This window comes from Labeo rohita, chromosome 25 (genome assembly GCF_022985175.1).
Source record: "Labeo rohita strain BAU-BD-2019 chromosome 25, IGBB_LRoh.1.0, whole genome shotgun sequence".
Taxonomy (NCBI): domain Eukaryota; kingdom Metazoa; phylum Chordata; class Actinopteri; order Cypriniformes; family Cyprinidae; genus Labeo; species Labeo rohita.
This window is the reverse complement of record NC_066893.1, coordinates 22,672,732-22,697,533: the sequence shown is the minus strand read 5'-3', so window position 1 is coordinate 22,697,533 and position 24,802 is coordinate 22,672,732. Positions and strand designations below refer to the sequence as shown.

General features: G+C 40.0%; 1 protein-coding gene across 2 annotated transcripts in view; it reads left to right on the top strand.

Moving 5' to 3' along the window:
• The window catches only part of lingo1a (leucine rich repeat and Ig domain containing 1a), a 107,848-nt gene that overhangs the window by 42,908 nt on the left and 40,138 nt on the right, over window positions 1–24,802 (top strand). For both annotated transcript variants that reach the window (XM_051099219.1, XM_051099220.1), the window contains exon 2: window positions 9,674–9,816. The gene's annotated coding sequence lies outside the window, so the exon portion shown is untranslated. The remainder of the gene's footprint in view (window positions 1–9,673; window positions 9,817–24,802) is intronic.

Genomic DNA, 24,802 nt, shown 5'->3' with positions numbered 1-24,802 from the left:
TGCACCTGTGTTCGTTGTCCATAACATATGCCTGCCCAAACCACAACCCCACCACCACCATGGGCCACTCAATCCACAATGCTGACATCAGCAAACCGCTCACCCACACGATGCCATACACGCTATCTGCCATCTGCCCTGAAAGTGAAAACCGGGATTCATCCGTGAAGAGAACACCTCTCCAAAGTGCCAGACGCCATCGAATGTGAGCATTTGCCCATTCAAGTTGGTTACGACGACGAACTGCAGTCAGGTCGAGACCCTGCTGAGGACTACAAACATGCAGATGAGCTTCCCTGAGACGGTTTCTGACAGTTTGTGCAGAAATTCTTTAGTTATGCAAATAGATTGTTGCAACAGCTGTCTGGGTGGCTGGTCTCAGACGATCTTGGAGGTAAAGATGCTGGATGTGGAGGTCCTGGGCTGGTGTGGTAACACGTGGTCTGTGGTTGTGAGGCCAGTTGAATGTACTAAGGCACACATGTGCAATAATCATGCTGTCTAATCAGCATCTTGATATGCCATACCTGTGAGGTGGATGGATTATCTCGGCAAAGGAAAAGTGCACACTAACACAGATTTAGACAGATTTGTGAACAATATTTGAGAGAAATAGGCCTTGTGTGTACATAGAAAAAGTCTTAGATCTTTGAGTTCAGCTCATAAAAAATGGGGGCAAAAACAAAAGTGTTGCATTTATAATTTTGATCAGTGTATATATGATATATGAAAGCTCCCTTCTTTAGTAAAGAAATGGTTGAAAACATACTTTCTGAGTCATCTGTCTTCTCCTTAATAGATTCATCAGCAACGTCATTGCAGTGGTGAGTTTGATCAGGTATATTTCATGTAAAATACTCTGACAGAGAATCCTGACAGAATCTTTGGAAAGGTGTCACACACAATAAATGCCCTTTGAGAATCTAAAATGTGGAGCTTCAAACAGATGAGCATGAGAGCTTAGAGCACAGCACGGCTCCTGTCAAGGAGAAAGATTTCAGACTTTTTAGGTAACAGTAGAGGATGTCATTTTTTCCCCCTGAACACGGCCACGCTAAGGCAGGTGTTCAGAGGGGGTTGAAGTCAGCTGTGAATAGAAATGTTTCTGCCCGGAGGAGGAGGGCAAGAGGCCAGCAGGTTCTGGCTTCAGACACACTGCTGTTGTTACTCATCCTTCCTTGACTCTTAACCCCACCCACCATCTTTCTCTCTAGCTCTGAGCCCCGCCCATTGCTCCACCCCAGTCATCTCATCCTTGTCTGTCTCTGTTTTCATCAAAATCTTTTTTGAGTGCTTTAAAAGCTTGTAATTTTAAAGAAAGCTTTATTTTTTCCCCTGTCTACTGCTTTTGATGTCACCCTGCAGGATAGTTGCTACTGAGATCTTGGGATTGTGCCATCCACCAGTCATGACATCATTTCCTGTGGCTCCAGACTGGTTAGTCATATTTACAGCTCAGGTGATAGCCAAGCCATTGAGATGAATGAGAATCTAATAGTAAGCTTCCACCCACATAGCCTGACAGCCCAATCAGCACTCCTTTGCTTGTCTGTAAGCTCCGCCTCCAGCCCCGCCCCATTCCATTCATGTGTGCCAGGCTCTGAAGGCTGCCTCGCCACACAGCTCACTGGCAAGATTAGACTCTATTGTATGGAGAACGAGCCGGCAATAGGCCTGTCAGCTTTCTGGCGCCCAGGGAATAATTATACTTGGACTGATAGATGGCCGTAACTGCGGAAGAAGAATGGAGTAATTCTCATATGTGCCCTACCGCAAAATGCCGGCGGCCATTAACTGGAATGATGGGGAATTAAATTCTCCGCAGTATTTTAACAGGATCTCATTTGCAGCGGAAAGCCGAAATATTGCAGCGTACCTCTCAATTGTGTCATTTGATTTCAGCGGCCTTCGGTGTGTGGTAATCACTCTCCTGTGCGTGACACAGGGGACAGCTGGGAGATCAGAAATGCTCATAAGGCTGTTGAGTAATTAAAAGAGATCCAGTCAAATAGATCAATGAGGATGTGGTGTGTTTACACTGGGTTTGTGTCTGCTTAAAGGGACAGTTCTCTATAAGAATGAACATTTTGCCATTACCTTTTTTTGCAGAAGACAAAAAGTAACATTTAAGCTTCAAAAATGATGCATTATATTTAAAGGAATCGAAATCTAGCATTGCATCACTTGCTCACCAACGGATCCTCTGCGTTGAATGGGTGCCGTCAGAATGAGAGTCTAATAAGATGATAAAAACATCACAGTAATCCACAAGTAATCCATACAACTCCAGTCCATCAAGTAACATCTTGAGAAGTAAAAAGCTGCATTTTTGTAAGAAACAAATCCATCAAGACGTTTCAACTTAAATCTGTCGCTTCTGGCCAAATTGTAAGTCTGTAATACATAATGACGCTTCCTCCGGTGAAAAAGTCAGTTTCCTGTTGTCCTCTCACATCAAAATCTACTCACATATTTGTTTAGAACTGTTTTATACTGTTTTCACTTGTAAACAATGCTGGATCTGTACATATTTCTCTCCTGATTCAGATTAAACAACTTTTTTACCAGAGGAGGCAATATTATGGATAAAGGACTCATTTTTTTTTTTTGAACTTTTATTGACAACAGTCAACATAAATACAAACAGTAACAACAGTCCTGAGATTGGGCCCGAGCTCTCAAATAAAGATATATATGGTTACAAGAAAGATCTGAGGAAAAAATAAAAATAGATAGACAAACTTCAAGAAAAAATACAAACTTAAAAGAGACATAAGTGGCCTATCCAACAAGACTTTGAACTGGTCCCCATCTTCTTTCAAAGATGTGAGTCTTCAGCTGTAGTTGTGCTGTCAACTGTTCCATTGAATATAACTGTCTGATTTTTTTGTATCCACTGTGAGATCGTGGGAGGTTCAGGTTTCAACCAATAAGTTGTTATCATTTTCCTTGCAGTCATTAGTAGGAGATGTAGCAAAGTTTTCTGATCATGGGAAAGATAATCCGGGAATTTGTCCAGTAGACACGTTAAAGGGTCCCAGGAAAGATTCACTTTAAGGAGCTTTTCTACGAGCCCCTTAACTTCAAAGGACTCATTTTTAAATTTAAAAATGTCTTACTGATGGATTTGTTTCCTACAAACACACAGATTTTCACTTCTCAAGATGTTAATTGATGGGCTGGAGTTGTGTTGATTACTTTTGGATTATTGTGATGTTTTTATCAGCTGTTTGGACTCTCATTCTGACGGCACCCATTCACTGCAGAGGGTCCATTGGTGAGCAAGTGATGCAATGCTGAAGTTCTCCAAATCTGTTCTGATGAAGAAACAACTTATCTAGATCTTAAATGGACTGAGGTAGAGTACATTTTCAGCAACTTTTTATTTTTGTGTTAACTATAATATTATACAATTGTTTTGAGTGAGAAACAAACTAAAATGAGCGGCTAAGTTTTAGCCATGTTAAGAAATAAAAAAAATCTAAAATTATGAGATTGAAGTTGTAAAATTTTGAGAATAAAGTTGTAATATTTCAAGAATAAAGTTCAAATTATGATGATAAAGTCAAAATGTTTGAGAATAAAGGCGAAATGTTTTGAGAATAAAATCGAAATGTTTCGAGAATAAAATGGAAATGTTTTAATTTATGTTTCGAAATTACGAGAATAAAGTCGAAATATTTGAGAATAAAATCAAATTGTTTCGAGAATAAAGTTATAATTATGCGAATAAGGTCAAATATTTTGAGAATAAAGTTGAAATGTTCTGTGAAGGAAGTTGAAATGTTTCGAGAATAAAATCAAAATAACAAGAATAAAGTTGAAATATTTGAGAATAAAGTCAAAATGTTTTGATTATGAAGTCAAAAGTAAGAGAATAAAGTCAAAATGCTTCAAGAGTAAAGTCAAAATGTTTTGAGAATAAATTTTAAATGTTTTGAGAATTAAGTCAAAATTACGAGAATAAAGTCAAAGTGTTTCAAGAATAAGGTCGAAAATATTTTGAGAATAAAGTTGAAAATATTCAAGAATAGAGTCAAAATTACAAGAATAAAGTCAAAATTGTTTTGAGAATAAAGTTGAAATTATGAGAATTGAATCGTGGCGATTAAAATGATAATATTTTGAGAGTATAGCCAGCGAATGCAAATTGCCCGGATTGAGAGCGCCAGGAGAAGTTGCCAGGCCACCAGAATTTATTTAAATATGCATGGGATTATTAGCAGAAATCATGTGTCATATTCTCGCAGGGACAGTATTCTTGGAAATAATATTTCATGTCTTCGACTGCATTCATTAGGCCTATTTTTTTGTGTGCCAGCCACATAATAGCAGTATGCTTTGCGCTTTTGGTACTTTATTATAAAACAAAGTCTCAGCTTTCAAAATATTTCAGTTTTATACAAAAAAAACAAAACAATATATCTTAAAATAATGTGTTTTTCACGTGAATCAATCGTATTTTCGATTACAATGAGACATTCATTTAATTCAATTATATTGTTTTCTTTGTGCAAATTCCAGCACCTACTTCACAAAAATGTCTGTGGCGTCCAATCTTTCATTCCTCACATGTATTTAATTAAAAACAACAATGAAACATTCTAATGGTTAAAGTGGACTCCAACTCGTTAACATAAGTTATATTGTTGTCTTTTCTGAGGTATATAAGTGACTATTCACAAGCTGTTTTATTCACGGTATAATACAGTAAATGATTGGACATAATATTTAACGTCTTCCATTCATTATTTGTAGCGCACCAGCCACTTAGTAATCACAATAATTTTGTGCTTTCTTGCTTTTAATATAACACAGCTCAGCTTTCAAATTCTGTCAGTTTTATCACAGAATACAAATTATAAATGTGTTTTTCTTCTTTATTTCAAGTTTATAGGAGCGAAAAAACACAATATAGCCTAATTTAACAAAACGAATGTCTCATTATAATCAGAAAGATTACTGATTCACATGCCGCTTAAAGTGAGCCGAATACAGTAATCTGTCACGCCACAATAAAAAGCGTGAAAAACACATGATTGTAATAGACATATTGTTTGCATTTCGCTATAAAACAGCTAAGACTTTGGAATATCTCCCGGTGCTCCCAGTCCAGGTCATTTGCATGCACAATAGGCTAGAATATACTCTTAAAATATTATAACTTGAATCTCGTTATTGCTACGAATTTATTCTCTAAATATTCTGAATTTATTCTCATAATTTCAGCGTTATTGTCATAATATTACAACTTAGATCTCATAATCGTAGATCTTGTGAAAATGTAACTTCTTATTCACAGAAAAACTTGACATTTGCTCTAGCTAAATCTATTGCGTGACCTTTGGTCTTCATAACGCAAAGTTACTGGGCCACACATGCATTCTGACTAACGAGAACTCGAGAGCTTTAATTTCCAACTCCTAAAACATCTGATATCCTGATGCGTTTAATCGTCTCTGTGCCGACTGATCAGAGAGCATCTTCCGTCTGTAAGAATGTTTATGACTTATCTCAGCATTAGATTAAACTCCTTTCCCGTGAGGATTCGTGTCAAGTTGAGCAATAACTCAAAAGCTCATTAATTAGTCTTCCGTTTGATTGCTTTTCCAATATCCAGAGATCATGGTTTGGCTCTTAGCATGCCACTCGACTTTTTCGACACAGCAAACAAGTAAATTTATGAGTTCGTAATTGCTTCTTTGATCTTATTGCGGGTCACAGGTTCATTTCCGCATGAGGATACGGAGAACAGGATATTTTTCGGCCCGGAACCCACTGTTGTAAATGGCTTTGTGCAGAATTGTTTCTTTAAAATTAAAGGTTGATGGCAAAACAAAGCTTTTGTTTTATGTGGACTCGAATCATAAAAAGTAATATTTCACTTGTTTATTGTAGATTGTGCAAAGATAAATATGCTGAATGTATGTATGAGCCATAAGGTTTCCTCCAAGCTGCGTTTATCCATCGTTTATCAATCCTTTGCATCTTTCTGGCCTTCCATGTTGCCCTCTTTAACAGGGTGCCACTGGGTTTGTGCCCAAATGCCCATATGGTCCTGCTTTTGTTCTCTCAAACCCATTCAGGCTATTTTCATACATGATTTAGTTGTAGACTCTGGCTTGCTCCCGTAGTTTTCTGTTTGAAAGCAGCATGCATTTTCATTAACTTTACTGTTAGGAAGCGTTTTGTGCAACAGCTCTTTATTTTCCAAAAGAAAGCTATACTTTTAAGCATTACAATGAGATTTTGTTTCATTGGAGCAGCTGAGGGTGAGATATTGATACCCTGTTGAACTTTGAATGAATTTCTCTGCGCATACAAATGCTGGTGACCTAGCAACTCTCGGTCGTGAAGCTAAATGGGTGTTTTAGCTTCAGAAAAACCTCATTTAACCATTAAATTGTCATTTGGGAGAGTCATAACCCTTGTGTAACTTTAGATGGATTGCAAATACATTAGTGGAATTTTCCATTTTTGTCTCGTGAAGTTAAACCACAGCGGAGAACATAATGATATCTCGGCAATTTGTAATAAACAAGTCTTCGCATTATATCATTTCTGCACATTCAGGGCTATTAAAAATACCCAAAGTGCAGGGAGCTGTAATACAGGAAGTGGCTTTGATGGTGTGTGCTGCTGGGATTCAGGTGGAGATGTAGCCGCAGCGGGAAACTCGCTCGGAAAATTGAAGGGTGGCCGAGATGGTCTCACAGCGTGTGTGCGACTTCTGTATCACGCGCCTTGCGACCAATCAGAGAGGGGAAAACTCTAATTGTGTGGCCAAGAGGAGACAAAGCGACCCTCCCAGCGGAGGCAATCAGTAACAGTGGACGCTCACAGCAGAGCCAATCAAATGGAAGGGTTATGAGTTATAATACCGCAGCTCTCATTTAAAATAGACTGAGTGCTGTAAAATCTTGAGAAACAGTCACATCTGCTGCAGCCATGTGAGGATACATGTAATGCAGCCTAATTTAAAATATACGTGGCCGGTGCGTTAATAAAGAATATTTCTTGTGGGACTTTATTATGACTGCTTTCTCAACAACAAAAAAAATTGTTTTGGGTCATCATAAGGGGGTTTTTAACACAGTTGCTCTAAGGTGGTCTGCCGGTGACGTTCTGCTCTCTAGATACGGTTAGAGTCTGTGCTTTAATGCATGTCCATGAGACTTTTTTATATTTAATCATCCATCAGGTGCAAATCATAAGGGTGCTTTCTCAACTTGGGGCCCGGTTTTTATTAAAAAGATTGCGGTTAGTTTTTTTACTTTCAGATATTACGTTTTGAATGGACTCATTTTTATTCTTACAACTGACTTCGTATGTTTAGAACTGATAAATCTAAATAAAAAAAGGGGAAAAAAATCATTTTCATGTATTATTGTTATAATCTTCATGACTGTCCCTTATTTATCATTGCCACAACAACAATTTTGTCCTAAATTAGGTTTAAAATGAAACATGAGACATGATATGTGAAGAAAACCGAAAGTAAAATTGAGGTAAATATCACAAAAGCGAGGTAAATATCACTTGTGAACAATGTTTATTGTGCATCTTTTCCAATCAATTTGTAATTTTGTCCAAAATATTATTTAATGCAGTGAAGTAGGCAAAGATGTCAGTGATTTTGTTCTAAAAAATAAATAAATAATATTATATTATATTGAGACTCTCCTTATTTACATGATAATTATATTTCATTATTTAAATATCACAATTGTTGTCAATACTGGTATATTGGGACACCCCTAAACACAATAACAATATTTCATTATTTAAGTATCATGATTATCATCAATACCAGTATATCACGACACCCCTAAATTTCATTATTTAAATATCATGATTTTCGCCAATAACTGTATATCACGACACCCCACACGATAACAGTATTTCATTATTTAAATATCACAATTATCATAAATAACGGTATATTGCAACACCCCTAATTTACACAATAACAATATTTCATTATTTAAATATCACGATTATCATCAATACCAGTATATTGTGACAACCCAAATTTATATGATAACAATATTTCATTATTTAAATATCACGATTATCTTAAATACCGGTATATTGCGACACCTGTAATTTACACAATAATGATATTTCATTATTCAAATATCACAATTATCATCAATTTTGATATATCGCAACACTTCTAAACACAATAACGATATTTTATTATTTAAATATCATGGTTGTCGTCAACCTTGGTATATTCTGACACCTCTAATTTACACACTAACAATATTTCATTATATAAATATCACGATTATCATCAATACCGGTATGTTGTGACACCCCAAATTTACACAACAACCAGATTTCATTATTTAAATATTACGATTATCAGCAATACCAGTATATTGTGTCACCCCTAATTTACACGATAACCATATTTTCATCATTTAAATATCATGAATATCTTCAATAACGGTACATCGCGGCAGCCCTAATTAACACAGTAATGATATTTCAGTATTTATCACGATTATCATCAATACCGATATATCCGATATATATACCCTAATTAAAACGATAACGATATTTCATTATTTAAATATCACAATTATTGTCAATATCAGTATACTGTGACACCCCTACTTGCGTTATAGAGTTGATTGAGCATTTCAAATAATACACTTCGTGAACTGATTCTTATTTGATAGTATTCTATATAGTGATAAAGGCTATGTCGATTAGCATTGCAATATACAATAAATATACATTATCTATATGAAAATACATGAGATGGCTTGAAGAACACATATAAACCATATACCGTTAGAATCGTGTATTGATTCTCATCATGTTTCATCACCAAAAAAACATTTAATTTTGCATTTTATTCAGCTACAGTCACAGCTGGATGCTTTTTCTCATATAAGGGATTTCCTGGAAAGTAATTTGTTTTATTATTCCTATGAGTCTCGTTTGTGGACTTTCTGCACGAGGGCGCCCTCCTGTGTCCAGTATGAATGAAACAAATCACACATGAGAGTTTAATGCTCCGTAATGGTGCTGACACTGGATTATTATGTTTCATATTATCGTATTTGTACTACTTATTTTTAAATACCGCCAATACCTGCATATTGCGACACCTCTAAATAACATAATAAGGATATTTCATTATTTAAATTTCATGATTAGCGCCACTAACAGTATATCGAAACACCCGAAATGCTTTAAAAACAATATTTTGCAATTTGGTGGAAATAACACCGTGGTGAAATTACGTTTTAAGCATATTTGGAACAAAAAAGTCAGTTCTACTATGATGCATTTCTTTTTTTAGTAAATAAATTAAGCTAGTGAAAGACTTTGTCTGATTGTTCACAGAAGTGTCCATAATTGAAGAAAAACCCAAGTCCAGTAACTTAGCAAAGTAATAGCACACCTTTAATTTGAGATATCATTCATTTCTGAAGCGTGCAGGGTGATATGTGTTTCAATTTCAGTAGTTATTATTAGCGTTTCAGATTTCAGATTTCGAACCCTCAGTTTGAGTAATAGTACCAATAATGATGGTTGGCTTAGCAAACGCGGCTAATAAATGAAATATATGTTCGAAGACAATTCAATCCAATGAAATGTACAGTACACCATACTATAGCATTGAACATTCCCTTCTGCTTTGTTTTTCTCATTGCAGTTTCATCTGTTCTGGGATTTTCCACTGAGGAGACATTAAGACAGGGGAATGTGGACGCGGGAGAGAACGTGTCTCTATCTCCTGCACGATTCCCTGTGAACCAGCAGCCTCCATCCTAAAGAGCAGAGAAGCGTTTACTGCCCGTGAGTACAACTCAGCCTCTCCTACAGAGCGAGTGATTTGTGTTTCTGTGATGTTATGTAAGTGCTGGCACGGTATTTTTCCTCAGTATACTGCCGTCTCCTGCAGCTACACTTTAAATCATATTAAAGCCAATGTGCCAGAAAAGAAATAGAGTTGATTTCGGAATAAAAGAGGTGCCGCGTTGACAGTCTGTGAGTGAGGTGAGTGATGTCAGCATATCTGACAGACAGCAGCTTCCGTAGGTGTTTACAGGGGTCCGTCTGAAGCGTTCAGGGCTACCAGAAAAGGTCCAAATGTGTCCAAACACGCCCACTGACACATATCAGCTTCAGATGACACACCCACGGGTTGTTCGCAGACTGCCTGGCGAGCTGTAATCTGATTGGCTGGCTGTTTGTAATTCAGGGTTCATAGGTTTTTAGTTGTTTGTCCAGTTTACAAGGCACTGGGTGACTAAAATTAGCATTTCTGAGGAAGAACTTGAGCTGGAGTTTGAGAGGATTGTGGGATTGTTTGAGGCCGTTTGGATTTCTGCAGACATTTTTGTCGATAAACAATAAATCAATTTTGGCATGATTTTGTGTGTTCTTTCAGTTCAGAACCACCCTGCTTTCTCGTAGTTTGAGTTTTATTTGATGGACTCTGAGTCTTTTAGGTCCAACAGGCTGTAATGGCTATTTCCATGTAATTGGTTGTAGAATAGTTTTCTTTACGCCAGGCTGTTTTTGCGCCTCTGTAGCTGGTAGAAACCATGAGGTAAAAAGAATCCATCCGGAGCAGTGGGATAAATGAACCTTGTATTATTTTGGTTTGTCATTTTGAATGATAGCATATGAATTCCAACCCATAAGCCAGTATTTGAAAGCCATATCTGTGCGAAAACATTACAGCCCTGCCTCTCTCGCTCTCTCTTTTTTCCTCGTCTTGCTTCTGTTCTCCATCATTTATCGTGACTGTGCGGAGAGGAAACCAGGCTGCAGTAAAGCTGACGGACGGCATTTCGCATGACTGAAGACAAACGACACGCTAGATTCTGCATGTATGAATCTCTTCCTCAAAAAAACAGGGGGAAAGATAGGAGCTCAATTTCTGTCTGAGAGTGAGATGAGATGGTTGGGCCGTTCTCTCTCTCCCTCTCTTCTTTTGAAAGATGGGTTTTGCTGCTCAGACTCTTGTGGAGGTTCTAAGGAGCTCCATTTTCTCTCGACTCATTCTGTCAGATCACACACGTAAAAACATCCAGTTAAATTTACACTGAACACTGCCAGCTGAGTTCAGGGTAAAAAATATGACAGAAGTAATATAAAGCATCTTGGAGTAAAATAAAATCATATATGTGACTGTTACTTTGCCATATTTTAGTAATAATTTTACAGTACTGTAAATATTTAGTTTTGGGTATATACAATATTAACTATTGAATTTATCTTTAAATATTGACTGATTTATGGTTATATTGAGCAAGAAAGTACATATATTTTAAAATATTTAAATAAAATAAATTGCATACGTTTGCATACTTGAATACAGTGAAATTTTAAAATATTAAAATTATTAATACAAAAACACATTGTCCTGTTTAATATATATGATCATGTAGCATACAATTTCTGCAGCATTTTTCGTTTTTTTTTTTTTTTTAAACAAATTACAAGTGCATATTTTATCTGTCTGTCCATCCATCTATCCAACCAACCAACCAACCAAACATCCAACCATCCATCCACCCGTCCTTCCATCCAACCATTTATCCATCCATCCATCCAACCAACCAACCAAACATCCATCCATCCATTCATCCAACCAATCAACCAAACATCTAATCATCCATCCAACTAACCAAACATGCATTTATCTATCCAACTAACCAAGCAGCTACATATTCAACCAATCAATAAACCAACCAACATATCCATACATGCAACCAACCAACCATCCATATATCCAAACAATCAATCACCATTCATCCAACCATCCAACCAACCAACCATCCATCCATCCAACCAACGAAACAACTAACCAACCAACCAGCCATCCATCCAACAGCCTTGTTCAACTATCCATCCAACATCAATGTTCGACCATCCATCCATCCAACCAACCACCCAACCAAACATCCAACCATCCATCCATCTAACCAACAAACATCTATTTATTTATCCATCCAACCAACCAAGCAGCTACATATCCGACCAGTTAATCAACCAACCGATCATCCATGCATCCAAACAACCAACCACCATTCATCAAACCAACCAACCAAACATCCATCTAACCAAACAACCAACCAACCATCCATCCATCCATCCATCCATCCATCCATCCAACCAACCAACCAACCAACCAACCAAACGTCTATTTATCCATCCAACCAACCAAGCAGCTACATATCAAACCAATTAATCAACCAACCAACCATCCATATATCCAACCAACCAACCATCCTACCAACCAAACATCCACCCAACCAAACAACCATCCATCCAACAGCCATGTTCGACCATCCATCCATCCATCCGTTCAACCATACAGCCATCCATCCAGCCATCCGTTCAACCAACCAACCAACCAACCAACCATCCATCCATCCATCCATGTTTGAAGTTTATGGAATTGACACCTTGACTTGAACACCAATTAATCAACCAACCAACTATCCATACATCCAAACAACCAATCACCAACCACCATTCATCCAACCAAACACCAACCATCCATCCATCAAACATCCAAACAATCATCCATCTGTTCAACCAACCAACCAACCAACCATCCAAACATCCATCCATGTTTGAATTGGAATTTCCTTGAACACCTGTATGTCCCATTTTCTCAGAGTTTTGTCCAGTTTCAGATTTATCAATCCATACACATTGTACATAAAAACAGGATGTGATTGGTGATGTTGCCTGTCAGTCATATCAGTCAAGTGGGTAGTTTTTGAAGAAAATAAGTGGACCAGACTTTATATAAGTCTAGGGCTAATGTTACTGTAATGTGTGTATAGCCTTGTCAGGACTGAGTGGCAATATTCATGCACGGGCAGATGGTTTCTGTGCAATGGCTCTGATTTATTAAAATATCTGCTTTTTCTGACAGCTGAACTTCGCTGCTCGCCTACAATCAGAGGAAAATGAGATCAGAACAGCACTGATGAACAGCGTCATTTCAACCCCTAACACATACAGGGTTGCAAACACAAGGTGCTGATGCATGCTGGGAACTGCTGCAGATCTCTGCTGAAAGAGCTGATTGTAATTGTTAGAAAACTCAAGCAAAAGACACCCCGCTCGCCTGTGTTTATGCATGTGATTAGTGTGTGTGCGACTGAAGAAAGAAGAAAAGAGTAAAGGTTGAGAAACTGAGCGCTACTTTGTGAATATTCATATGAACATTTGAATATTCATGTTCATGAATCCATGCATGCTTAATGAGATAAAGAAGTGTTTATGTTGCCTCACAGTAAATTTGACTGTAATCTGAGTGTCCTGTGCTGTTGAATAGCTGCCGCTAAGATATAAAACCATCAGAGGTGGAAAAATGGATTTCTGGAAGCATGTGTGCTGGAGAAAGATTTGGTGTAATCTGCGTTTAAGAGGGGGGACTTGTCGTCAAGGTCAGTCTTTTCCCTCTGAGAGGCGGCAGTGTGAAGACATTTCTCGGGCGGTGAGTGGGCTGCTGGGAAGGAGATTTGTAGCCGGTGGTGAGGGGAACTGAAAGAGTTCGGAGATTATGCCACACATGCGTGAATCTGGAGGGCGGTAATGTGAGCTGGAACGGGAAACCGGTGACCAGACCTCTCAAAGAATGCACCCCATGACAATGTTTGCTGAAATAGTGCGCAGAAACAAAATGAAATTATTTGGAGCTTCGGAAACTTGGAGCTATCATTTATGTTTCATTGAAGCGTCAGCTGTTTCTCCTCATTCCTTAGAAACGTACATAGCCCAGATAGCCGCAATTTAAAAATTTGTTCCTTCGTTTTAGTAAATTGTGGCCATGAATTAAAAAATTGTTCCCTCGTTTTAGGTAAACAGTGGCCATATAGATTTCTTTCTCTTGTCTTAGTAAATTGTGGCCACGAATTAAGAATTTGTTTCCTCATTTTAGTAAATCGTGACCACAAATTGAGATTTTGCTCCCTTTTTTTTAGTAAATTGTGCCAATAAATTAAGATTTTGTTCTCTCATTTTAGTAAACCGTGGTCACAAAAACTAAGAATTTGCTTCCTAGTTTTAGTAAATTTTGGCCACAAATTAAAAATTTCCCTCGTTTTAGTAAATCGTGGCCACATATTAAAAATTAATTATCTCGTTTTAGTAAATCGTGGCCACAAATTAATAATTTGTTCCCTTGTTTGAGTAAATTGTAGCAACAAATTAAGATTTCATTCTCTCGTTTTAGTAAATCATGGCAACAAATTAAGATTTCATTCTCTCATTTTAGTAAATCATGGCAACAAATTAAGATTTCGTTCTCTCGTTTTAGTAAACCGTTGTCACAAATTAAGAATTTGCTTCCTAGTTTTAGTCAATTTTGGCAATAAATTAAGATTTTGTTCTCTCATTTTAGTAAATCATGGCAACAAATTAAGATTTCGTTCTCTCGTTTTAGTAAACCGTCGTCACAAATTAAAAATTTGCTTCCTAGTTTTAGTAAATTTAGGCCACTAATTAAAAATTTCCCTCGTTTTAGTAAATCGTGGCCGCAAATTAAAAATTCATTCTCTCGTTTTAGTAAATCGTGGCCACAAATTAATAATTTGTTCCCTTGTTTGAGTAAATTGTAGCAACAAATTAAGATTTCATTCTCTCGTTTTAGTAAATTTTAGTAAAAAATTAAAAATTTGTTCCTTAGTTTTAATAAATTGTGGCCACAAATTAAAAATTTGCTTCCTAGTTTTAGTAAATTGTGGCCAAAAATTAAAAATTTGTTCCCTCGTTTTAGTAAATCATGGCCACACATTAATAATTTGTTCCCTTGTTTTAGTAAATTTTGGCAATAAATTAAGATTTTGTTCTCTCATTTTAGTAAATCATGGCAAAAAAAATAAAGATTTCGTTCTCTCGTTTTAGTAAACCGTCGTCACAAATTAAGAATTTGCTTCCTAGTTTTAGTAAATTTTGGCAATAAATTAAGATTTTGTTCTCTCATTTTAGTAAATCATGGCAACAAATTAAGATTTCGTTCTCTCGTTTTAGTAAACCGTCGTCACAAATTAAAAATTTGCTTCCTAGTTTTAGTAAATTTAGGCCACTAATTAAAAATTTCCCTCGTTTTAGTAAATCGTGGCCGCAAATTAAAAATTCATTCTCTCGTTTTAGTAAATCGTGGCCACAAATTAATAATTTGTTCCCTTGTTTGAGTAAATTGTAGCAACAAATTAAGATTTCATTCTCTCGTTTTAGTAAATTTTAGTAAAAAATTAAAAATTTGTTCCTTAGTTTTAATAAATTGTGGCCACAAATTAAAAATTTGTTTCCTAGTTTTAGTAAATTGTGGCCAAAAATTAAAAATTTGTTCCCTCGTTTTAGTAAATCATGGCCACACATTAATAATTTGTTCCCTTGTTTTAGTAAATTTTGGCAATAAATTAAGATTTTGTTCTCTCATTTTAGTAAATCATGGCAACAAATTAAGATTTCGTTCTCTCGTTTTAGTAAACCGTCGTCACAAATTAAGAATTTGCTTCCTAGTTTTAGTAAATTTTGGCCACAAATGAAAAATTTCCCTCGTTTTAGTAAATCGTGGCCACTGTAACGAGGTGAATGAGACGAGATGCGAGCGGATCCATATGCGAGCTTTTATTAAAGGGACGTGACAAAGACATGGTCAGGCAGACAGGGTAAATCAATGGCAGACAGGTGTATGGACGGCGAGACAAGAATAATCCTTAAACAGGCGAGGGTCAAATCAGCGGCGAACGTTATCCGAGAGGGGCTAGGCAAGAGAGTGGTCAGACAAGCGAGAGATCAAAACAACGAGGTAAACAAGGAAACTAGACACGGGGAAAACTAGGAGAAACGCTTTGTAAGAATGAGAAACAATTCAATACTCGGCGAGGAGTGACAGGAAGACCGGGGTATTTATACAGTCTCTGATTGGACGGGGGGAAGTGCAATGGCTGATGGGGAGTGTAGTCCGGGGTGTAGTGTGGCAGTCCGTGCGTTACAAAAACGCAAGAGCGACGTCTGGTGGTGAGCGGTCCGCAGCTCACTGACCAGATCATAACATAGCCCCCCAAAGAGCGGCTTCCAGACGCTCCAAACAAACCACAGTCCAAGGGAGCGGTGGGGCGGGGGTTAGACAGAGCAAGGGCCGGAGGGCCAGGTCCCTGCGGAGGACCCGGTGATTGAGGCAGGACCGGCAGAGCAGGAACCCTCCAGGGCGGAGCCGGAGGCGGGACGGGCGACACAAGAGCCCTCCAGGGTGGAGCCGGAGGCGGGACGGGCGACACAAGAGCCCTCCAGGGTGGAGCCGGAGGCAGAGCGTGAGGCGCAGGCACCCTCCAGGGCGGAGCCGGAGGCAGAGCAGGAAGCAGAGCAGAAGGCGCAGGAGCCCTCCAGGGCGGAGCCGGAGGCAGAGCAGGGGTGCAGGAGCCCTCCAGGGCGGAGCCGGAGGCGCAGGAGCCCTCCAGGGCGGAGCCGGAGGGAGAGCAGGAGGCGCAGGAGCCCTCCAGGGCGGAACCGGAGGCGGGACAGGCGACGCCCGAGCCCTCCGAGGCGGAACAGGAGGCGGGGCGATCCTCCAGGGCGGAACAGGAGGCGCAGCGGCCCTCCGGGCGGAACAGGAGGCGCAGCGGCCCTCCGGGGCGGAACAGGAGGCGCAGCGGCCCTCCGGGCGGAACAGGAGGCGCAGCGGCCCTCCGGGCGGAACAGGAGGCGCAGCGGCCCTCCGGGCGGAACAGGACCCCGCTTACGATCTGGGACCTGGGGAAAGCAGAGACAGAGGAGACAAACAGAGAAGGGAGAGAAGCAGAGAGCTTGTAGGGGGACGCCACCTCCAAGGGAGGATCCACAGCCATGGCTGACACCTCTGGAGGTATTGGCGCGGCTTCTCCGACCAAGTGGCACTCTGGAACAGGCTTGTGACCAGGCGAAAACTCTGGAGCTGGCTTGTGACCCAGCGGGAGCTCTGGAGCAGGCTTGTGACCGGACGGGAGCTCTGGAGCAGGCTTGTGACCGGACGGGAGCTCTGGAGCAGGCTTGTGACCGGACGGGAGCTCTGGAGCAGGCTTGTGACCGGACGGGAGCTCTGGAACAGGCTTGTGACCAGACGGGAGCTGGGGCGGAGCAGGAAACCGCGTTATGGCCTGGGACCTGGAAACAGCAGAGACAGGGGAGGTAGAGAGAATATGGGGAGAGGCAGAGAGTCTGTAGGGGGACGCCGCCTCCACGGGAGGATCCACAGCCGAAGCTGACACCTCAGGAGGCATTGGCGCGGCCTCTCCAACTGGCGGGGGCTCTGGAGTAGGCTTGTGCTTGGACAGGAGTTCTGGAGCAGGCTTGGGAGCAGACGTGACCCCAGAAGCACAATGTGCAGCCCACACACACCAGATGGCAATAGCCATTAAGGGTAGAGCAGCAGCGGGAGGTTGTGGTGGGTCCAGGGCGCTGGCTATCCCGATAGGCTGTGGTCTTGGGATGTCAGACGAGATGTGACTTGACTTGGGGTCTGGTGTGACTTGACTTGGGGACTGGGCATGACCTGACTCTGGGCCGTCAGACGGGTCATGGTAAGGCTCTGGGTGGCCAGACGAGACGTGGCTTGAGTCTGGGCCGTCAGGCGGGGCGTGGCTTGAGTCTGGGCCGTCAGGCGGGGCGTGGCTTGAGTCTGGGCCGTCAGGCGGGGCGTGGCTTGAGTCTGGGCCGTCAGGCGGGGCGTGGCTTGAGTCTGGGCCGTCAGGCGGGGCGTGGCTTGAGTCTGGGCCGTCAGGCGGGGCGTGGCTTGAGTCTGGGCCGTCAGGCGGGACGTGACTTGACTCAGGAACAGCCGCCTTGACATTGCTCGACTTGGAAGCTGCTTCAGGGAGGGCGGCCATGATGGGTGTAGACTCAGGAGCAGAAGACATGGCGTGAACAGGCTGTGACTTGACGGAGATGTCCTGAGCAGGCTGTGGTTTGGCTGACGTGGCGTTAGCGGGCGCCGGCCTGACTGACGGGGCTTTAGCGGGCGGAGGCTTTGGCGTGGCAGCCATTTTGTGCAGTGGCTCTGGCGTGGCAGCCATCTTGTGCAGTGGCTCAGGAAAGGTGGCTGTAACTTGACATGACGCAGGAAACACGGTTGCAATCTGACTTGACTTGGAAACTTGACTTGACTCAGGGAATGTAACTGTACCTTTAAATGGCTCTTGAGTGGCAGCTGTGACATGAAGGAGCTCTGTTTTCGCCTCCATCTTGTGAACGGGCTCTGCAGTCACCGCCATTGTGTGGACGCGTTCCGACGCGGCCGCCATTTTGTGAACGGGCACCGCTGTCGCCGCTACAGCGTTAACGCGCTCCGGCGCGGCCGCCATCTTGTGCGCGGGCTCTGCTGACGCCGCCATAGCATGAGCGCGCTCCGACACGGCCGCCATTTCTCGAGCGATCCAGGCGGCAAACTTGTTTGTGGCGTCGTGATCCGGCAAGACCGCTAGTTTGCGAGTGGGACGCGCGGTCGCCATTTCCGCGTTGTCGCGTTCCCTCTCCGCGACCCCCACAGTGCACAGCGAACCCACACACAATAATGCAAAGTTCAGGAACGCCTCCAACGACGAGCGCGGACCCTGGCGTCTCAGTCGCGCACGGAGGGGCTGGTTCACGCCGTCACAAAACACCTCAATCTTTATACAGTCCGGGAGAGTGGAATAATTCGAAATTGCAATAAACTCACGGATATACTGTTCGAGTGTGTGTGTCTTCTGTTTGATCCGGGAGAGAATTCTGTCTGTGTCCGTATCGGCTGATTGTCCGGGGTGAAGCTGCTGGATCCTGTGTTGGCCGAGTATTCTGTAACGAGGTGAATGAGACGAGATGCGAGCGGATCCATATGCGAGCTTTTATTAAAGGGACGTGACAAAGACATGGTCAGGCAGACAGGGTAAATCAATGGCAGACAGGTGTATGGACGGCGAGACAAGAATAATCCTTAAACAGGCGAGGGTCAAATCAGCGGCGAACGTTATCCGAGAGGGGCTAGGCAAGAGAGTGGTCAGACAAGCGAGAGATCAAAACAACGAGGTAAACAAGGAAACTAGACACGGGGAAAACTAGGAGAAACGCTTTGTAAGAATGAGAAACAATTCAATACTCGGCGAGGAGTGACAGGAAGACCGGGGTATTTATACAGTCTCTGATTGGACGGGGGGAAGTGCAATGGCTGATGGGGAGTGTAGTCCGGGGTGTAGTGTGGCAGTCCGTGCGTTACAAAAACGCAAGAGCGACGTCTGGTGGTGAGCGGTCCGCAGCTCACTGACCAGATCATAACAGCCACAAATTAATAATTTGTTCCCTTGTTTGAGTAAATTGTAGCAACAAATTAAGATTTCATTCTCTCGTTTTAGTAAATCGTGGACACAAATTAAAAATTTGTTCCTTGGTATTAATAAATTGTGGCCACAAATTAAAAATTTGCTTCCTAGTTTTAGTACATTTTGGCCACTAATTAAAAATTTGTTCCCTCGTTTTAGTAAATCATGGCCACACATTAATAATTTGTTCCCTTGTTTTAGTTAATTTTTCAATAAATTAAGATTTTGTTCTCTCATTTTAGTAAATCATGGCAACAAATTAAGATTTTGTTCTCTCGTTTTAGTAAACCGTCGTCACAAATTAAGAATTTGCTTCCTAGTTTTATTAAATTTTGGCAATAAATTAAGATTTTGTTCTCTCATTTTAGTAAATCATGGCAACAAATTAAGATTTCGTTCTCTCGTTTTAGTAAACCGTCGTCACAAATTAAGAATTTGTTCCTTGGTATTAATAAATTGTGGCCACAAATTAAGAATTTGCTTTTTAGTTTTAGTAAATTGTGGCCCCCAATTAAAAATGTACTCCCTCGTTTTAGTAAATCATGGCCATGAATTAGGAATTTGTTCCCTAGTTTTAGTAAATTGTGATCATGAATGGCATGATAAACACATTTTTGCCTGCATGTCATGTGTGGGTATCTGTAGAAATGAATGAGGATGGCAGATACTTTGGTCTTGTAGGTAACTGAAGAGAAATCTTTGCATTTAAATTGAGATCTCTGAGTTTTGATCAAACTTTGGCAAATCTTAGCAGTCTAGGACATTGTTGAAATCTCTTCTCAAGCATATTAGGGCATTTTTCTGAGAAAAAAAAAAAATCTTAGGTGTAGCTGGAGTCATATGCAAATGTTTGCTCTCCATTTAATCTCACTGATTTATAGGTGAAACAGTTGAGATATTAATTAATAATGTAATTTTTCTTCCCTGGTGTGCTACATTTAAACTCACTTGCTGATTTAATGTGCCAAAATGCACATCATTTTTGCTGATGTAAAATGCAAAACACTCTTGTTAGTTTTCATCACGAAACACTTAAATGCTAAAATTCGTTTTGAATTGAATTAGGTTACAAATCACCGCTGTCAGTAATCCAACAATAATATGCTGACACTTTGTAGGTTCTAGACTTCCAGAAATGATTATAAATCTGGGATGGATCCAAACCATCCTGTGACTGCTTTAAATATCCAGGCTTTATAAATATCCTGCCTGAAAATAGACCCTACGTGAGGTGTTGCTAATCATACGGACATTATGGCATAGTGTAAATGAAGCCAAAGCGAAGGCACACCATTATTCAAGCAGATACGTGATTACATTTGCCTAAAATGGCTCTGTCATGTAGGAACAGAATTCCCAGGTACCTCCTCGGGTCACAAGGGAATATTAACTCAATCTTTCTTATGGAAAATTCAAGTGGTAATTCCAGATGAGGCCAGCTGATTAGTGCAGCTGCAGGAGGGGCCTGTGGGTAAATCTGTGATTCGCACCCTCGGTGTGGTCAAAGTGAGGCCGTCGCTCCATTTGGGGAATGCAGCGTTGGGTTTTTAATCATCTCTGAATTACATCAAACTCTGCAGGATTATCTCCCCTGCTGCCATCTGCCTCTTAATTAAATTGTCTTTAGACTGAGTTTGTCTGGTGGGATGATATGGGAGGATCTACCTAAAGGAAATCAATCAAAGAACCCCATGATCCCTTCGAAACACTTTTTTTGTGGGAGCTGTTTTTTTTTTTTTTGCAGCTGGTTCCCTGTCCCTGTGTAAAACATCCTGTTGGTAAAGATTTTCTGTGTTTCCTTCCACACTAGTGTTTACCAGTGTAGTTTTCCCAATGGCAAGGGTCTCAAACTACGAGATTATCTCATACAGCTCCTCAAGTGTTAGTCATTTATCCTTAAATCCAGCCCACAAATCAGTTATCATTTTCTAAGATTTGCTTTGGAGTTTAATGTGATCCCTCTCTTAAGGATTGATATGAAGTCACCAAATATTGTGGTGGGAGGAGCAAACGACAGACAGCGGGTGTGACGTCAGGCCTCGGAGAGGCTTTTATTGAACATAAAATAAACAAGTGTCCAAAAGGGGGAATAAAAGTGTTCAAAATAAACAGGTTTGAGAAGGAAGGGTATAGGTAAGGGGCGGAGTCCGGCTGCCGCACTCGCTCCCCACTTAGGTCCACGGCGCATGGGGCGGCAGTCTCACGGGTACGGCAGCACGTCACTTCGTGTCCCTCAACGCACATTTCCTGGACCCACGAGGACACCAGCGTGCCTGCATGGGGAAGAGACCGGTCTCCCAAAGAGAGGCGTGCTCGGCATTTCAACAGCGGCGGTAATGAGGCTTCATTTGCGTCAGGTGCGCCTCATCACACGCCGCCAGACCTGGCTGTTTCGGCGCCCCTCCTGTCTCTCACGCCCACTCCCATTGGGGGCCTGGTGATGGGCGGCGATTACCAGAAGGTGACGATGATAAGCAGGGGGGAGGCAGCTGACTCATCCCAATATGTACTTTAAAGGTCTAAAATATTCAGGGACTGAATTCTTAATTTCTCAATTTACTAATAATTTACTAATAATAGCAACAAATTCTTAATTTGTGGCCACTATTTACCAAAGCTAGGGAACAAATTCTTAATTCATAGCCACAATTTACTAAAATGAGTGAAATCGCCACAGTTGGCCACAGTTTTCTCAAATGAAGGGAACCAAATCTTAATTCATGGCTATGATTTACTAAAACAAGGGAACAAAATCTTAATTCATTGCAACAATTTACTAATACTGGTTAACAAATTCCTAATTCATGGCCACGATTTACTAAAACGAGGGAGCGAAATGTTAATTCGTTGCCACGATTTACTAAAACAAGAGAACAAATTTTTAATTTGTGGCCACAATTTATTAATACTAGGTAACAAATTCTTAATTTGTGGCCACGATTTACCAAAACGAGGGAACACAGTTTACTAAATGAGAGAACACATTTTTAATTTGTGGTCATAATTTACTAAATCTAGGAAATTAAATCTTCATTTGTTGCCACGCTTTACTAAAACGAGTGAACAAATTCTTTATTCATGGCCACAGTTTACTAAAACAAGGGGACGAATACTTTTAATTATTATTATTATTATTATTACATTTATACTCTGTTAGGAACATAGTGTGATTTATTGTACAGACAAACTAAATTATAAAATATTTAGAAAACTTATATTATTGGCTTTCATATTGCCTTTATAGTAAAGCAAATTATTGAAATAAAATTTAATGTAGATGTTTTTATTGACAACACAATGGGCCTCATTCATGTAAACTTTCAAATTCATGAAAATGTCCGTATTTTCAAAATGTTAGTTAGTACGAAAAAAATGTACACCTGCTCCCTACCACATGCATTATATGCAGACTTTTTTCTACAAGCTAAAAATTTGTGTTTTCAACAGTATAAAATAGTCACTGAATTCTAATCTTCAAAATATTATAGTATTATGTTTTATCAAGTGGTAAATATTAAGTATTGAAAGCTAAAAAACCACTGCTTCATTATTATTTGCAAAATCCCCTGGTCTAAGCGACAGCAGTACACAAGCACTCATTTACTATTCCCTATATTGCGAACGTCAAGTAATGCACTATGTAGAGAAGCGATTTTGAACACATTGCATATGCATCACATTGTATGTGGTGCAACAATAATAGATGGCCACCATTAATAATCAGTAGAGCCGTCGACAATGGCTACGCTAGTTTAGGTGACGCTCCTTCAGAAGATGAATGCCTATCGTTGTAAATTTAAATACCTGACCATTACATCAAAGCCGGCTTGTGATGTTTCTGGTCTCTTAATAGGACTGCTACCTGCCTGATCTTCAAGGAGCAAATTACAGTTCATTGCAGGCATCATTAGTCCACTAAACATGCAGAGCAGTGCTTGTATGAGGGTGAGATGAGGCGTTCAACTCTGAAAAGGTCTGTCCATGCATCAATAACTATGCCAATAAATGTATACAGTTAAAATTCAAGGTGCTAAAACATATCTATTTGGTAATTTGAGAGCTCTGCTCAATGCTACTGATCTGTTCCTGAGAAAGAGCTGATGTTTTCAGCTACATTCTGCATCTGATTTGTGTACAAGGCATTATGTGTCTGTCTGAGAGAGAATTTGTAGGGAAAAAAATCCATCTATCCTCACATTTACAGCAGGATCATTGTACCAGCGTAAGATATTTATGAACCCACTTAGAAGGTACAGGAGGATGCACACATGCATGCATACTTACACTTTGCAATAATGTAATGTCATTGATCTGTAAAATAGCCTGCGCTGGTTTATTCTCTTAGAGTGGTTTGATGGTGGTGAGCCATACTGGCACAAACAGACGCCAAACGGTGGGCCAAGCTGCAAGCTGATCTGCATCCAAATTCTTCTGTCCATCCATATTCTGCTGCTATAAATTTCCTTAATTTGCCTTGTTCATAAGCTAAGCGTTTTTAATTGATCTCACTTTGAGCATTCATCTGGGAAATTCTGTTTACTGAAGTCGTAATTGAGATGCAAGACAAAAATAGACTATTGGTTTTCCACCACACAGATGCGGCATGATCAATTCTCATCACCGAAACTGAAAAGGATTTCATACTAGTGATATAGTACTGTAAGATTTCACTACCGTACGATTTACTGTATGATGTAGGGTTTCAGTTTTGTAAGGTTTTATTGCTTTAGATTTCAGTATTGTATTTTTTTTGTATTTGTAGTGTTTATTATAATGTTTCAGAACTTTACAGTCTCAGTACTGTAACATGTCAGTAGTGTAGAGTTTTAGCACTCTAAAATTTCAGCATTACAGTTTTAGTTCTGTAAAATTTCAGTATTAGTTTTGGTGTTGTATGATTTCAGTACTGTAGTGTTTTAATACTCTGATATTTCAGTACTTTACAGCCTCAATATTGTAAAATGTCAGTAGTGTAGAGTTTTAACACTGTAAAATGTTAGTATTATATCGTTTTAGTTAATATTTCAGTATCAGTTTTGGTGTTGTTTGATTTAAGTACTGTAGTGTTTTAATACTGTGATATTTCAGTACTTTACAGTCTAATTATTGTAAAATGTCAGTAGTGTAGACGTTTAACACTGTAAAATTTTAGTATTATATGGTGTTAATTCTGTAAAATTTCAGTATCAGTTTTGGTGTTGAATGATTTCAGTACTGTAGTGTTTTAATACTGTGATATTTCAGTACTTTACAGTCTCAGTATTGTAAAATGTCAGTAGTGTAGAGTTTTAACACTGTAAAAGTTCAGTATTACTGTATGTAGTTTTAGTTCTGTAAAAATTCAGTATCAGTTTTGGTGTTGTATGATTTCAGTACTGTAGTGTTTTAATACGGTGATATTTCAGTACTTTACCATCTCAGTACTGTAAAATGTCAGTAGTGTAGAGTACAGTTTGGAATGCTGCAAAATTTCAGTA